Raw genomic sequence first — 17,762 nt, forward strand, 5'->3', positions numbered from 1 at the left:
CTGAACGACACATCTCCAAAGAAATATACAGATGGCAAAAAAGAATATGAAAATATGCTCCACAGTATTTGTCATTAGTGAACTGTAAATTAAAACAACAATGACATAGTACTTCACACCTAAGAAAATAGCTAAAATGAAAGAAAACTAAACAGTATCAACTTCTGGTGAGGATGTGGAGCAGTAGGCTGTATCACATTGCTGGTAGAATAAAAATACTAAAAAGAATATAGCCACTTAGGAAGAGAGATTTTCAGTTTCTTAAAAGACTGAATATAAGCTTAATATATAATCCAGCAAACGTGCTCCAAGGTATATACTCAACCAATTTAAAAAATAATGTCCACACACAACTTACATTTTTATATGAGCTTCTAGTTTTTGGTGACTGAGGTAAAGCTGTTACAAACATTCAAACGTAGCCTGCAGTGACTGGAAAAGGCAAGGAAATGCATTCTTGCATCAGCCTCCATAGAGAATGCAGCAGCCCTGCTGATGCCTTGATTTTAGCTCGGTGAGACTAAGTCATACTGACCTGCAGAAGTCTGAAGATAATAAATTAGTGTTTTAGCCACTGTGTTTGTGGTCATTTGTTACAGCAGCAACAGAAAGCTAATACAACGTGGCTGGGATGGCTTATTTTTACTCTTAGAGTGGGAAAGAACGTTAAAATGATCCATGTGAAAATGGGTTACAGTACTTAGAGACCGTATGAATTCATGTATAGCTTAATATACAGATGGCTACATGTAGAAATACAGACATGCGCATATACACATATTAATACAGACATACATCTCTTGAGCACTGTTAACTTGAGAGGACCTAGAAACAAGGATGAACCAGTAGCAATGAGCACACCTAACACAAGCTCTGGTGTCTGCAGTAAAAGGAACCAGGACTCCTTGGGGAAATGGCTGACAGTAGGACAGGGACAGGAAATATACCACAGGCGTCTGGAATATTTTAGAAGCCAACTAAGAAAGACTCCCAATGGCCAAATCTGGAAAAATGTGAGCAATCAATCAATCAATAAAATAGCATTGGATTTACAACCAACAGCATAAAATAAATAGCCCATATGAAGATAAATAAATGGTTGAATAAATAAAGGGTGGAGAGCAGACACATTTCTCATGCATAAGAATTCCAAGTGATTAATGTAGACACTTTGCCCTTGGGGAGGCAGAGCGTGACTCCCTACTCCTTAAGTGTGGAATGCACTGTGGCTTTCTTTCCTAAAAGTGCAGTACAGAAAGGAGAAAAAGAGATCAACTTTACAATGGGGAAATCTGACAAACACAACCTTAAGCTAGGTGATGAAGGTGAATATCCACAGTGATAAGTCATTTTGAAAGCATGATATATAATGTGATACAATGGCACTTTATCTCTGTGGTCCCTCCCACCAACTCATTATCCTGACGTAATCATGAGAAAAACAGCAGGGAAATCCCAACTGAGATGCATTCGACAAATAACCTGACTGAAAATCCTCAACAGTTTCAAGGTCCTCAAAAACAAGAAAAGTCTGAGGTTTCTCATTTTCTATTTCTCAAGCAGATTATAAATGACCAGCTCACTAAGCAGCTTCGAAGGGCAGGACACATCCGACCGCACGATAAGCATAAATACCTAATTTTGATCCCTCTAACAAATCTGCTGTATGGATGGAATAAGTGTTATTCATATTTTAGTGATAAGAAAACTATAGTCAGAAAAATCTAGGAATCCATGAGAGGTTGCCTCAGTGCCTCGGGACAAGGAGGCTTTCCAAAACAGCTAAATTTTCTCCTTCTTTACAGATAGGTTTTCTATGTAACACGCAAGTCAAAAAGTATCCCCATGACTCAAAAAAATAGTTCCTCTACATTATAAGACCTATTAGAACCAAAATTATTGAAAAATATTGATGGAGGCTGGGAGACCTATAATAGTTGACAAACTAAAAACAATAAATTTATAAATCAAGTTTATCCATAAGAAAGTGAAGGGTGAGTGCCAGGCAATTTTGCTCAACCCTAGAAAACAGAGTAAAACACAGGACACAACCTATGGGGAATATTTAAAATGGAACTATTTGGTAATACGTCAATAGCTCATACTAAATTCAGGCTTTAATTGTGCTAAAATATATATATATATATATATATATATATATATATATATATATATATATATATATATATATATATATGATGCAACCCACTTAGTTTGCTTAATCTGAAGAGAACCTGCAAATCTTTTGGATCAAGACCGTTAAAATGAGAATTAAGGATTTATAAACTATCCCAAATATCATTCAGTACCTAAGGGAAGTGTTAAATCTCCCTTGCCGGTACCTGCAAAGCACAGCTCTCTTTAAAGTCACTTGGGTAAGCTGGAGATTCTGTCCAACCCAAGAGCTTAGTCTCTGTAAGAGTCACGGCACTGCGTGGAGAATTTAGCTCATAGGCTTTTCCTCTTACCTCTTCAGATCACCGAAGATAAAACTGTTTCAACTTTCAAATAGTCGCGACTAGAAAAACAAAGTGATGAACAGGAAAAACCAGTATTTTTGTCCCTCTGTCTTTTCCATGATCAACTTTTCACTTAGATAATTCTACAGGCATGCACTATTTAAATACTCAAACAGATTCCATCTGTCCTCCTAATTTGATATCTCTAGAAAGAGTTCAATCTGTGTGTACGGGGATGCATGTGTGTGTTTCCTCCATACAACCCCTGCTGAAGTGCTAAAGAAACCCGGTGCTTCCTTCAAAATACAGCTGCTGCCTCTCATCATTTGTACACATGCATGTTTCACAGCTAAGCCAGAAATCTAAAATTAAGCTCTGTTTCTTAGGCATTTTGTATCTGTATTTTAAATCACACGCCTCTGCATGTGCACACACACATGGAAACACATGCATATTATGTTGGGTGGTATCATTAGGCAGCAAGACATCCGGCTTCATGACTGACAGTGTTATTTCTAATTAGGTTCCCTTGGCCAACTCCCTATTTATAACACTTTATATTTATTTTGGACATATTAACGAAAACTGTTTTAAAATCTCTGCCTTCTGATCCCATCATCTTTCATTTCTGAATGTTTCTATTGACTAATTTTTCTCCTGATGATGAGTGGCATTTTCCTGCTCATTTGCTTGTCTAGTATTTTTTTTATTATTTGTTGCAAGACATCAGTAAATATTATGTTTTTGAGTGTCTCTATTTTACTGTCTCTGTGGAAGAGGGCTGAGCTCTGATCGAGCAGATAATTAATTTATTGGTGAATCCCACACTATGGCAACACCGAGACTGGATTCATTCATTACAGTAACATAACGATGTCTAAAGGTGAGGCTACTTAAAGGAGGCATGTGCTCTAACTCACTGGGACACTCGGTCCTGGAGGCATTTAAGCTTGTGATTCTTGATCTATCCAATGCCCACTCGCTTACATTTTGCAAATATCCATCCCACCCACCTCCCATTCACCCTATGCTTACTATAGCCACAGAAATTGGGTCTCTGTGGCACCCTGAATCTCTGTCTGCTCAAATCATATAAGGGTTAATGCTAAATGGTCTGGAGTACATTATTTGTAATCCTCAGGGGGATATATAATAAGAATAAATAAATAAATCTCAAAGAGAAACACTTCTGAAAATCTTTCGTTCTAAGCTCTCAACAACTCTTTCTTTCCTTTTATTTAGAAATTACTTCAAGTGCCAGTAAAAACATATCAGCAACTGCAGGACTGCTTTTCTTTTCATACAAATGACAACAAGGGACAATTCCCGACTAGGTTGGATTATTCAAATTAGCCATAACTCAAAATCCTTCACAATGTGCTCAGGAACTTATATGATTCATTTTGCAACCAATGTATCATATTACTAATTAAATTTTTCTTAGACTAATGCTAAATGAGTTCACCCTTTCTGAGAACCCCTACATGTCAGCCAGTTCAACCAAGTACAGGAGTGCAAAAGGAAAAGTGATAAATACCAAAAATATCTTCTTGCTCAACAATCAGATCAGATCAGATCATTGCAAAGTTCAATGTCTTAGGAAACAATTATTTGGCTTTATGCCCATTAAATAATTTTCAGGACTGTAAACGAATAAGATTGAGAAAGGCAATATCCATTTCCCTTTAAGAAAGCAGTTTAACAAAGTTTTAAGGCAAATGAACAGAATGTGCAAGATCCTATTTCCTTTCTCTCTTTTTTGAGTGTACACACACACACACACACACACACAAAAAAAAAAAAAAAAAAAAAAAAAAAAAAAAACTGATGTTTTTCATGACTTCTCTTTTCTTATTCCCTCAGAACGATCCTTTAAGCTGATCTCAACGAACTTGTACAGACAGCCAATCAACATTATGAAAATATCCCTGAGAAGTGGAGAGTTGCCTGGGGTCACACAACGAGGGGTCCATGTGTTAGAAACCGAAATAGTTTAGAGAATGTGAAGTGGAGCGTCTATCACCCTCATTTCTCAGACCAGGACTCCAACCAGGGCTTCTACATGCAGCTAATTCTAACTTGAATCACTGGCAGACCAGTTCCTGATCCTACCAGAATTAAATCCTAAAATCCCATTTTAAAACATGTCTTCATCATGGTGTGTGTGTGTGTGTGTGTGTGTGTGTGTGTGTGTATCGTTGCAAAAAGAAATGTCAACTAAAATAGTTGCTTCAAAATTTTCAGTGAAGACTCTCCACTGGCTTCAGTAGCTGCTTCATCCATTTTACATCTGACAGGAAAACCAGTCTCCAGGTCAGAATTATTTTTTCTTAGAAAACAAACAAACAATATAAAGCTTCCTAAAGGGATAAACCCCTAAAAAAATAAGCTATTTCCATTGCTGCTATAGGATAGTCATTTTCCCAGAAAGTAAACGTTCAAGACACATTTCCCTAAAAAGTGGTTTCCGGTATTATCTTTTGCTTTCCTATTCCCCTAAAATCAGCAGGCAACAAACTCAAATTGAATTTTTTTAATAACATGTAATAGAATGTCTTAGGCCCTTTACTTAAATAGGTAAAATATAGGAGATACGTTTCTATTTTAGAAACAAAAATTTGCCAATGAAAACAATATAAGTTATTTGTTTAAAATAAGTCACAGATCACTTTATTTGAAAACGATGGAGTCTGTTCACATGTCTGCATTACCAGAAAGGAATACACAACACACTGAAATAAAAATTTGACTTAAAATATTAAAATGTCAGACATCGTAACCTTGAGAATCAGGACATTTCCTATAGTTAAACAGAAAGCAAAGAATTGGTCCATTTTTCAAAACATATTCCCCATACCATCTTCCACCTGGCTTATACACACATTAAGGATAGGATTGTGCAAACAAATAAGGCATCTGAAAAACCTAAACCATAGCAATTTCAGTTCACAAGGAATAAAATGGTTCACGATTTCCTCACCAACTTATTAAAAGATTAAACAAATTAAGTCCAACACACATTTATGAACACAACTCAAAAAACTTGAAGAAAAAAAAATGGTCAAGCTATGAATCTGAGGATGGTCTTCTCTGACAGCCATTGTTGTTTCCCTAAGTGGTCACAACGTTGTCTCCCATTTCAGACCATTGGCAAAGCTGACCAGTGAGTCTTGGCTCAGCCCAACAGACTTCCAGGAACGGTACGGCTCCCGCTACTTCCAGCAATGGAAAGACTTCCAGAAAGTCCCTGACTCACTTTGTTTGCTTACAGCCTAGCTAAGTTAACGTAAAAGAAACTCTTTTTCCTTTCACCCCAGTTTATATGCCTTTATAATCACTGAGTGCCAGAAGAGCCCAGTCTGGATCATGGCTTCCATGGCTCTGTCACCAGTTCCTATGAATCCAACGATCGGAGATACCCCCGAACCCACTGGTCTTCCCACCCACAGCTATACACAAAGGACAATGTAAGTGAGTGCCTGGAAAACCCCCTACACCACCTGAAGCACTGATGCCTATTTGGGTTCTCCACGTATGAATCCAATTCTCAAGCCACTCTGAAAAAATCTGTCAATCATTCTTTGTACTACTCATTTTCAATAGAATGACTCAGAAATGGACCCAACCCTGTGGCAGTATTCTATCAACTGATCACACTGTGTGTGGAGAAGACCACCTTTGATCATATTACTGAGACAGGCTTTTCTGCAGATCATGAATTATAGTCCAAACCTAATACAATATATTGTTATAGCTAACCTCCCCTGCAACTGTAGTCCCCGGGCAGGATTAGAGTATTTTCAAAGGAAGCCTGTAGGCAAAAGACACAAGAGGTTTTAATATAGTATTGGGGGGTCAAAGAACAATTTTCTCAGGAGATAACAAGTAAAGTGGATTGGCAGAATGAGTAGGAATCTTGTCAGGTCAGGCCAGAGGGAATAGGGACATAGAGATACTGTCCAGAAATTACTTTTCTAGCTAAACTCCAACAACTACCCTATATGAACTTGATGATGCAGTCAAGCTGGTTTCTTTGGTATCACTTGACGGTGCTTTGAGTCTCTACTGATGACACAGACTTTAAGCTATAAAAATGCATGAGCACCTTTCAATGCACAGCACAAACGCCACCTTCTCTAGGAAGCATTAACTGATGTTTCCGGACACATATGGCCTCTCCCTCTTATGGTCAGTTTTGATGACTTTAACTTTTCATAAGAAGTCACAACTTAAGTCAAGATTTAAATAAAGCAAGCAATGAGCCTGGAGTGACACTACTTGACAGTATTATACTAAATAAATGAACAAACAAATAAAGTTAATAGTTACCTACATGTAATAGATTCTCAACTCATATTTGTTAAGTGAATAAATAAAAGTAACCTGAGAAAGACTATTTAAAAGTATGGTCAAGATGCTGAGTGTTTAGACAAGTCTTGCTCGCTATAACAAGAAAACACTGCAGTTCTCCTTTTAGCCAATTAACTAATTTCTAATTAGCTAAAATATCTAATTTAGCCAATATTACATGTCAGGGCAAACTTTCTATATCGATAAATCTAGAATCTCCTGCCTTCGAGTACATAACAAATACAACTGCCTCCTAGCTCTACTGCTATTTCTTCCTAATGTGTCTTGAACCTTGTAAGATGGCCCAGTTTTCAGAGCCCTCAGAATCCTACCATGGTTGGTAAGTAGGATGGTTCTACGTGATGAAGGATCTACCCTAGTGCTAGTGACACTAGTCTCATGCTTTAGAATCTGAGACCCTAGCAAAGACCTTGAGAGTTCATTTAATATACAGACTGGTTTAGTCAATCAACTCACAGTGGCCCATGTGGGGATCGAACTGGCCACCCTGTTGCTGAGAGCACCACGCTCTAACCAACTGAGCTAACTGGCTGCCCCAGAAAATAATCTTTCAGTCATTTGGATTAGAAGAGTGTAATCCTTACCATTTTAACTGTGGCAAACAAATCACCTGGCCGGTACTCAAGGAATACAACGAAGGAAGAAAAGTATAATCTTGATACTCCACATAGTAAACTTTCATTGGTTTTCCTGTTTTTTAATATGATTCTTCAGCTTGTTGTCTCCTAGTTTAGAGACTGTTTGAATTTTTCCAGAGGATCCATTTTCTGTTTCCATTGAATGTGGTGCCTGAGGTGGCCCAGTGGCCTGGTTGTGGGAAGTAGAAAGAGGAAAGGGGCTGAGGCTGAGCTGAGAGTGGGTAGAATTTTTTTTCAACATGTTTTCCTGTTTTTGACCTCATTCTCATTCTTCTTCCAGCGATACCAGAGTATTGGGAGTATTTTGAAGTACAAATCAAATCGCGTCTCACTTTTTACCTCTGCTGACCTAGAATGAGCTTCCTGTTCTCAAAACCAGTCATCATTTATCCTTCTGACTTCCAGATTCCAAATTTTGCTGCCATCATCTTTTTTCATGTTCTTTGTCCTTACAGGTTTATGGTTTTTAAAAACACATTTTATTGCTGTTTTAGTAGAGGTTAGGGATAAATATCTGCCACATTTTAGAGTAATCGCTTTACAGCATAAATCATACCATGTGACGCCTCTGCCCCACACACTTGGATGGCTGCCTTCCCCACTGGAGTGGAGCCCAGGATCGTACCTGTATGACCCGGGCTGCCGGCTTCTTTGCCATGTTCAGTCCCACCTGCCTTGATCAGTGTGCTTTGCATACCCTGTTTTTCCAAAAATAAGACCTAACCAGACAATGAGCTATAATGCATCTTTTGGAGCAAAAATTAATATAAGACCCAAATATAAGACCGAGTTTTATATTAATTTTTGCTCCAAAAGATGAGTTATAGCTGATTGTCAGGGAAGGTGTTATTTTCAGGGAAACACGGTACTGACCTCTTTTCCTCTATTTTTAGATTTCCTGCTTCAGGGATTTTATACGTTTCCTATACTTGGATTGCGTCTTCTCCCCCTTTACCTTTCCCCACATTCTTCAGCAGGTGAACTCACGTATTCTCCAGTTTAAATGTCGTGTTGTGTTGGAGGCCATGTCTTACCTCCTAATTTGAAGAAGGTTGTTTTGTTCTGTTACTTGAGAGCATGCTATATATTTGTTCTTTCTGTTGCCTGACAGTTCGCAGTTATATCTTAGTGTGCTTACTTCTTTTATGTTTGTCTCCCCCACTTGTCTTTAAGTTCCTGGAGAGAGTCATGCCTGTTTTATTGACCGGTATATCAGTCAGAGCCTTTTGTAGTCAAAGATATGCAATTATTACTGAATAGATTTGTAAGTTGATAAATATGTGGAGATGCTTCTTGCAGTGTGTGCACCCTTAAGGAAAAGTGGAGAATATGAGGGAAGAATGCTGAGAAGTGTGACTGAACTTTTTTGCTGCTGCACAACCGAGAGCTCTCCAATAGTTGCTGAAAAATGGTGCCATACCCCTTTCTTTGAATTCTGTAGTTTTCATTAGAGACTTTAAGTTATCCTTTATGAGCTGTGTAATTTTAATTTTAAGCATGATGCAGACATTCTTCAATTCTTAATTTTCAAATTTATAAAATTGGTATCGTAGTGCCAATTTTAAACACAATGGCTTTTTCAAAGATTGCTTCATTAATATACACAGGTAAATCCATTAGTAGTTTGTCTTGAATATTGAATGTAATTATTAAAGGGTAGTTTCATTTCCTCCTGAATTTCTCCATGTTCTACATTGATTAAATAAAAGAAAGATATCTTTTCTTGGTAGTGGAAAACTTAAAATAGAATAAGTTATCATGGGACACTGAAATTTACTTTTCTAGCTGCCTTAAAAATTAGGGTAGACTTGTCTTTCAGATCTTGTCTTTCAGGCCACTGTGAGCTGCACCCTCCACAACTAGATTGAAACAACTACTTGACTTGGAGCTGATGGGTCCTGGGAAAACACACCTGAAATAAATAAAAGGTTTACAAAAAAAAAAAAAGATTTTCTGTGAAATCTGAGAAAAGATATATAGGTCATGATATTGAAAGTTTTCCAATAAAGCAACCCTGCTGGATCACCCTACAGTGAAACCCTTAGGTGACAATTCTGTCACACGCAATAATACTTCATGTCAGAACTTAGTACTTATTGTACTTTCACATATGACCAGAAAGCCAAGGAATCTAAGGAATCGTCTAACATGAAACAGACAAACACCACAAACAGAAATAAAGAGTTTGGAGGAAAGATAAACTTGTGAAAAAGGTTGAAAACTACATATACACTCCCCTTATTAATATCCTCTGAGAGTAAAGAGAATACCTGCAAAACAGTTACTGGATGCATACATATTGAAAATGAGTGGGAAAACAGAGCTCAAGGAAGTAATAACATGATAGCAAAAATGAAAAACTCATTAGAAGTGTTAGAAAACAAAATAGATTAAATCAAGAGCATTAAGTAAACAGAAAATTGAAAAAATAAGAAAAGGGGTTCATTAATCAAGTATGTCCAACATTGGAATAATCGGAGTTCTATAAAAACATTATAAGAAAAATAGAAAGGGGAAAAATAAATGATTCAAGAAAATTTTGCAGGGTCAAAAAAAATTTCATTAAAAGAGATTACCATGCATCCAGAACAAAAAGATGGAAATAGATTCTTGTTAAAATATGTAATTCAGAAATTTCAAAAGTGTGGTTCAAAAAGAAGATCCTAACCATCCCTGAGATGGTTAAAATCACTTTTATATAGGAGATAGATACAAGCCGAAAATCCAATACTATACTGTAAAAGATACAAATGTAAAACAAGAAAATGAGACACAAATAAAGACTAATCAAAGGGCCCAGAAAAGAATCAGGAAAATGTAGAACCATGGAAGCCAATGGAAAACTGTGTTCAGATAAATGGAAATGTCAAATACTTGTGAAATGGCAAGTAAAGCTAACACTGAAAACTGTTTATTATATTATGGAACACGGATGTCTGCATTTAGTAAGAGCTACTTTGGTGGAATGGTTGGTAAGCCAGACTAATTTGGGTTGAAAGTGAAGGGAAAGAAGGAATGGGACTTTAACAACTGTAGGAAAATGTTTCAAGGAGTTTGGCTGCAGAGAATGAGTATATATATATAAACAAGGGACCATGTTTCCCGAAAATAAGACCTAACCAGACAATCAGCTCTAATGCGTCTTTTGGAGCAAAAATTAATATAAGACCCAGTATTTTTGCTCCAAAAGACGCATTAGAGCTGATTGTCCGGCTAGGTCTTATTTTCGGGGAAACACGGGATTATGTGGGTTTGAGGGAATTTTTTTTAACGGGAATGACCACAGCATGAATGTTGATTAGCAATCTTCATCAGAGCGGTGGGTGAGGAGTAAGGTCTCTGGGACAGCCGAAGGGGTGTGGATCAGAGAATGTGTAAGTGGACTGGAGCTCTGAAAGGAGGACGTTTAGTACCAAGAGGGACGAATGAAAGAGTGGGTGTAGGTGCAGGTGTGTTTGCAGTGTCCCGTGAAGATGCAGGCATTCCTTCTTGTTAATTTCTCTGTGACTTATAAGAAACCACCATTAACTTAGAGTGACAGTGGAGGCAAAGGTCTAGCTGTGAAGGAAATGAAGTACAAATATGTGCTAAGCTAGGCTGCATGGCACTTCTGAAACCCGTTAGAGATTGATTACGGAAAATATTTAATAACAATGTGCTAATAGCTAATAACTAATAACAATGGAGGAAGTAGTTTACATGGATTCCATACATCTTAAGGCATCAGAGCATGTTTTTCAGAAAGGAAGGGAAGTAAAGATTTAGAATATTGCCCCTATATCTTGAGCTTGATATATGCAACCCAACTCTCCTAGACAAACCTGACTTCCTAGAGGTAAGTATCTGATCCAAAATCAGCAGTTCAGTCTCTTTCCCCAGCAAATTCCATTTGGGGAACAAAAGGAATTACTCAAATGTTTGGAGATGAACTGAAAACTTTGACAGTCAGGGGCTGAGGCTGCTGTGTGACAGCCAAGAATGCAATGGTATCTCAGCGGAGAGAGCTGGGCCACAGAGAGAAGCAGGAGAATCACGCCAACATGCAGGGGAAAGACATAAGAAAGCATGTGCCTCAAGGTAGATTATTCGTAAAGGATTTCGGTTTCCATGAAACCCTCCAGTGCTTCTATGAGGTTGCTGATAACAGTAAAATACAACTGATTTTAAATAAGTTAATTCACACTGGTTTCCATTCCATGCAACAAAGTGCTCCTGGGTAAGAAAATTAGAGGGTTTGCATCACGATTATGTTTATTTCAGTGCTATGTTGATATTTGCATCAACCATAGGAGTTGACATAAATTTATCTAGACCCATAGGATATGCAAATGAAAGGAATGCAGTTTTTCACATAGGAACAGAGATCATGCATTTCCAGTGGACTAAAATAAGAGAGGGTACGGCAATCTTTTTTTTTTCAATAACCTTGTTCTGTCATATTTCCCAGAATAATGTATAGATAATCGTGTACTTCCTTCTGGTTCCCAACAACGAATTCAGCATTGCTGACAGCTGTGCTTTCAAAGATCTTTTAGGTACATGTCATACTTACCTAGAAAACAGTGTTTTACCTCTCATTTGACATTTAAAATAACTGAGCGTCGACCCACAGTTTTAATTAGAATTATCACATGAATATATGCTATCCTGAACTCAGGCTATTAGCAGTAATTTATTTGTGTAGCTAAACAATAAATTGAAAAGAAAATTGCATAGCATTCCAAAAAGAAGATGTTGGTTGGAGGTTTCATTCATAGTGTAATTATTGAGATTACATATACTGACAGTGTCAAAGGCTGATAATGGACATATAAATATTAATGAAAATGATAAAATACTACTATTCATAAAATATTACCATAAATAATACAAGACTTCAGGGAAAAAGGGACATTGGGTTCTTTAACAAGATTTTGTAAAGAATGAAATTCAAACTGACACCTGAAAGAATGAACTGAGGAAATGATTCCGAAACAGGGTAATTTTATATCCATGTATTATCACTTTAATCCTGAATTACCTTATTCACGAAAAGCATTTTAGAATTGCTTCTTGTGCTTTTTCTAATATATAAAATAATTGCAACACTTTATATAATGGTATCATTGTCAAATTAATATTTGGTGAAATGAAATGGAAATTCCAGCTAAATATAAAAGGATTATCTCAGATTTTAGTAACAAAGAATATGGTATGATAATTCTATTCTACGCAAGATTAAGCATCATTTCTCAAATTTCTATAGATTTTATTCTTAATATTCATACCTAAAATGATTTGCATGTATGTACCTGTGTAGCAGTATCAGCACCACATAGTAACTTGTTAGAAATTCAAATTCTCAGGCCCCAGTCCCTGACCTGTTTTCACAATGTGATTCTGATGTATGCCCAAGTTTAAGAATCATTGGAAGTCATGAATTTTAAAGCATTGGTGGTTTTAACATGAAGATAGAGGAGCTGTAACCTGAAAGTATCAGCTATATGACGTGAAGCCGGGCCTTGACCCCTTACTAGCCCCCAGGCACAAGGATGTTGAAAGAAGAGCAGCTTCAAAGAGAAATCCAGGAAATAGCCTGACCTTATTTAAAAGCTGAAGGTGGAGGGAAGGGCCAGTGAAAGAGTAGAGGTCCACCAGTAGGTGTCAACCATGGTACACGAGTTCCAGGGAGGAGAAGGGAATGGTTTTCAGAGACAGCAATATGGGAAAATGGATCTGGGGAAGAAAAACAGTATGGTACTGACACTGGGAAAGTAACCACAGAAATCTCTGTAAGAACAATTCAGGTATGCGGTGTGCAGGCAGCTTCGGACAGTGCAAAGCACTTAAGCAAATGGGTTTTAGGGGTAACTTCCTTGATTCAATTCTTGGTTCTAGCATGCACTAATTTCATGACTTTTGGTCAGCTGTTTGGGTTTTCTGGGATTTTAAAACTTTTCAAAACAGAGGGGAAAAATAAATATCTCAGAGTTGTTATGAGTTATTAATAAGAAAATGCTAGTGTGTTAAGAGATGACACATATGCATCATCACTTGGGGGGGATAAGAGAAGAATTCTCTACTTTCTGTAACTGTGCTCAAATTCTTCTGAAGTTCCCATTTCTGGGTATGGCAGGTGACTGTGGTGGAGAAAATTCAACTAGCCAATTAAAATCCATTCCGTTTCTTTTGGAGGAACTGGAATCTCTCCTGTAAATACTCAGCTTTTCCAAGTTATCATTTCTCTACCAGATGCCACAGGCATGTCTCCATGGAGAGGGTTAAAGGGGCAGCTGATGAGATTACAGTTTGTTGTACTGCTTTTGAAATCCATGGCTGTCTCTTCAGTGAGTCTTGGTCACTGGACACTCTGGTGGCAAATGTCCTGACAGGTGAAGTCAGTGGTGTGTTCAGCTTTCAATCTGTCCTCGGGGCACAGCCCCACATTACTGACGAGGCCCTACCCCAGCTCTCGTAAACTCTGCAGAGTCTGGCTGTTCATCACAACTTCCATCAAGACTAAAGATTCGACAACCCACCTCACGGCCTCTACGGGGAGCCATCCTTCCCCCACCGTCCTGCCAAGACTTTTACCTTGATGGCTCCAGAAGACTTCTACCAACTCTGGACTCCAAGTTTGAATTCTGAGACCATCGAGAACTTCTGCATTTTCAAAGCCTATCAGCCAACAGAAACCCAGGTACGTGTTTTCACAACCCTCTTAACACTCTATGCTACCATTTCTCTCCAGTTCAGAGACGCCGGCCCAGTGGTTAACAGTTCCAGGCAGAAACCCAGGTCTCAAACCTACAGCTGTGGGCTTCCCAAACAACCTGTTTGGGACTTCTTGTACCCTCAGCCCTCAAAAGGGCTTTCTTCTCCATCCTTTCTTAATCCTCTCAGCCCTGAGAATGCTCCCACCTTTCTCTCATACTCTGAGGTCTCTCCACCTTTAACTTATAGTAAAAGTTTGGTAATCTGGGCACTCCAGACCTGTCTCTTAATTTGTTGGAAAATTTTTAAGCCCCTTTTTTCCCCCTCAATAAAACCTGGCTCTGTTCTTTCAAGGGAGAGTTTTGAAAGTCAAAAGGAGCCAATTTGGTTTTTTTCTTTCATAATAATTGTCTTGGGTGTTAAGCCTCATATTTTAGCCTTAATGATAGAAAGGCAGCAGGGAAATACAATTGAAATGAGTATGAGAATTAAATGAAATTGGTTTAGTGCTTTCAAAATACCAACCTTGGTATCTAAGCATATCTAACATTATTTATCACTTAGTAGGTATCAGGCATGATGCTGAGTCCTCTACATGTTATCTCATTTTAGCATCACAACAGCTCTCCCAAGCATCTTACAGATGATAAAACAAAGGCACAGAGAGGGTATGTTGTGTGCCCCAAGCAGTAGGGCGATTGAAAGAGCCAAGGTTGAATTTAAGCAGCTTGACCAACCTAAACTCCAAAAGGTAAGGCTGCAGTGCAATCTCTGTATGGAACGGAAGAGTTAACAAGAGCCATTAATTATTATGTTACTATTCTTTTGGCACTCTGATCACTAGAAGTTGGGTATGCTGTTTGCAAGCATCATTTCGTATTCTGGTTTACGGATTAGTCTTTTGTGAATTTGGTTAATTTGAATACATCAGAGAGATTGCTCATTTCTTGGAGCACAAAATCATAGAGGAGAACATAGAAAAATAATGATTTACAGCTCCATCTTTTCATGAATTCAATTGCAATTATAATAACCCAACTGCAACAATTGTTACTACAAGATAAGGTCACAATTCTATTAAATACCAAACGGTAATGGGTTCTCGGCTATCTTTTCCTGAACTGGAACTTCGTCAACTCTCTTTAGATGTTCTGGAGGGGTGGGGCTAAAAGGTTCAGAGAAAATGCGATTCTGCTGTAGAGAGGAGGTCTAAAAACGAATAACTAACTTTCCAGGGACAAATCTACATTATATAAAATGGTTAGAAAGGGATATTCTTGCTACACTCTTCCCTCAAAAAAGAAAGTGGTAAAAGGGGACCTTGAATGCTTTCTAGTACTCTGCGTGAACTGTATAAAGAAACCACAAGTCTTTATTGAAGGATAAAATGTTTTGATAGAATAAATGGGTTGGTATACCATGTTATTCAAGAGTAATTGTACATATAAAAACGTCAATTCTCCCTATAACGTGCCACAGATTCAATGCAATTTAAATAAACATCTTGAAAAAAATGCTTTGAAAATAAAATCAATTCGTGACTATATCAAAGATAATTCACAAAGACAGACTAATGTGAGGAATCTAGTTATACAACGATAAGAATGGATTGGAAAGGATTACGCAGAAGGAGATTCAATTGTAAGAACTGGTTATACAATAATATAGCCATTGCAAATCAAATGAGGAATACTTGGTAAATAGATTTGGAACAACTAGCTTGAAATTTTATGAAAATCAATTGCTATTTTATTGTATATATCAAATTCAATTTAAGATGAATTACTCATTTGATATTTGAAAGATTATTATGTTAAAATTGTAGAGAATGGACAGGGTAAAGCTAGAGAAAACTATAAATTGGGAGACTAATAAGAAGACTAAATGAGGAATGACAAATGAAAAATAGGGGTAAAAGATGAGATGGAGTCCAGAAAAAAAAAAACAAGAACAACAACAACGAAAAAAAACCTAGAAGGTGAAGGATAAATTTGGAATATGCAGTTGTCAGACTTTAGAATGCAAGTGGATACGGTCCTTTTAATGAAAATAGGTCAGACTATGTAAAGAAATGCTTATGGAGCAAACAAAGCCTTTGAGTTCAGCATGTGATATATATATATATATATATATATATATATATATATATATATATATATACACACACATATGTATGTATATATGTATGTATATAGATGTATATATATATATGAGGCATAGGACTATGTCTGGGCTGGAAACACAGACTTAGAATTCTGCTCCTAGAGAGTATTAGAAATCACTGGAATGGATGAAATGACTCCGGGACAGGATGTAAGTGATAAAAAAGCCAAGCACAGAATCTCAGCGCAGTGACAAGATTACAAGCAAAGTACTGTGCCCCAGACAGCACAGCAGAATTGCAATAAGGAGTATGGTGTCAAATATACGAAATGTAGCTGATAAATCTTAGAAGACTTCAACTGCACTGAATTCCTTAAGTTGGGCAATTTAAGAGGTTGCTGGAGATCCCAGCGAAATGTTTTAAAAGAGGATAGAGGAAGAGGCCATGTGGTAGGTAGTTTGGGAATGAGTGATAAAGAAGAAATCAGAGGGAAGTGTAATGGAGGAGAAGTTGTGTGAAATCACATTCTGCTAAAGAAAAAGGAAAAGAAAAACAGACTGAAATCTGTATGTGGATCTCTAGGCATTGATTAGTACATGGAAACAGAAAGCATTTCACAGGTATATGTTTTAACAAAATTAGTAATTTTATTTTGACATTTACCTCTTTTCAACATACTTAGCTCAAATGCATAAGCCAAATATCAACTGCAGCCAACTTCAATCTTGAAATAAAAACCATCATTTTAAGATTTTTCTCTCAAGATATTCTGTGAGCTTTTAGTTATCTTAGGTCACTATATATGTGATTTAATGGCACATATAATACCTGTGCAGATTTAATATCTGGATTTAATGGCATTAAATCCAGTCCTTTGTCTCATGAAATAATCAAATTTTACTCTATAATTCAAGGGTCCTTAACTTTGTTTTTTCCCCAGAAATTATCAGTCTGATCTGGTTTGCATGGTAACTAAAAAGTAAGTGTTGCTGCATCTAGATGTGGATTCTGATGATATCAGGGCATTTCATTGTTTTATACTTTGCTGACTTTGCTCCCAGAAAAATATTTCCAGGATACTTTAAAATGTCATCTTTCTTACCCTAGGGAAAGATGAAGTATCTTTGAAGTGTCTCTATTCAAATGTAGTAAGTATATATAAATCACACATGACAGATACGAGTTAAAAAATGGGCCAGGGAAAATAGTGAATTGCTTGTTTCCTTTATAATATAATATAATATAATATAATATAATATAATATAATATAATATAATATAATATAATATAATATAATCAGTGAGCCAAAGACCCTCACAGTCTAGACTTCTTGTTGTTAGAAAAGAGAACCCCTATTGATCAGGTGGGACAATGGGACAGTCACGAAATATCACCTGATGAGATGTCACTGAAAAGTACCAAACAGAGATATGAAGAACTACAATGCTGTGAAATTCTTTGCCTTAGTAGTGATCAACCTCTGAAGATTTTCAAGCA

This window comes from Rhinolophus sinicus, chromosome 4 (assembly GCF_057876585.1).
Source record: "Rhinolophus sinicus isolate RSI-liver-muscle chromosome 4, RSI-T2T, whole genome shotgun sequence".
Classification (NCBI taxonomy): Eukaryota; Metazoa; Chordata; class Mammalia; order Chiroptera; family Rhinolophidae; genus Rhinolophus; species Rhinolophus sinicus.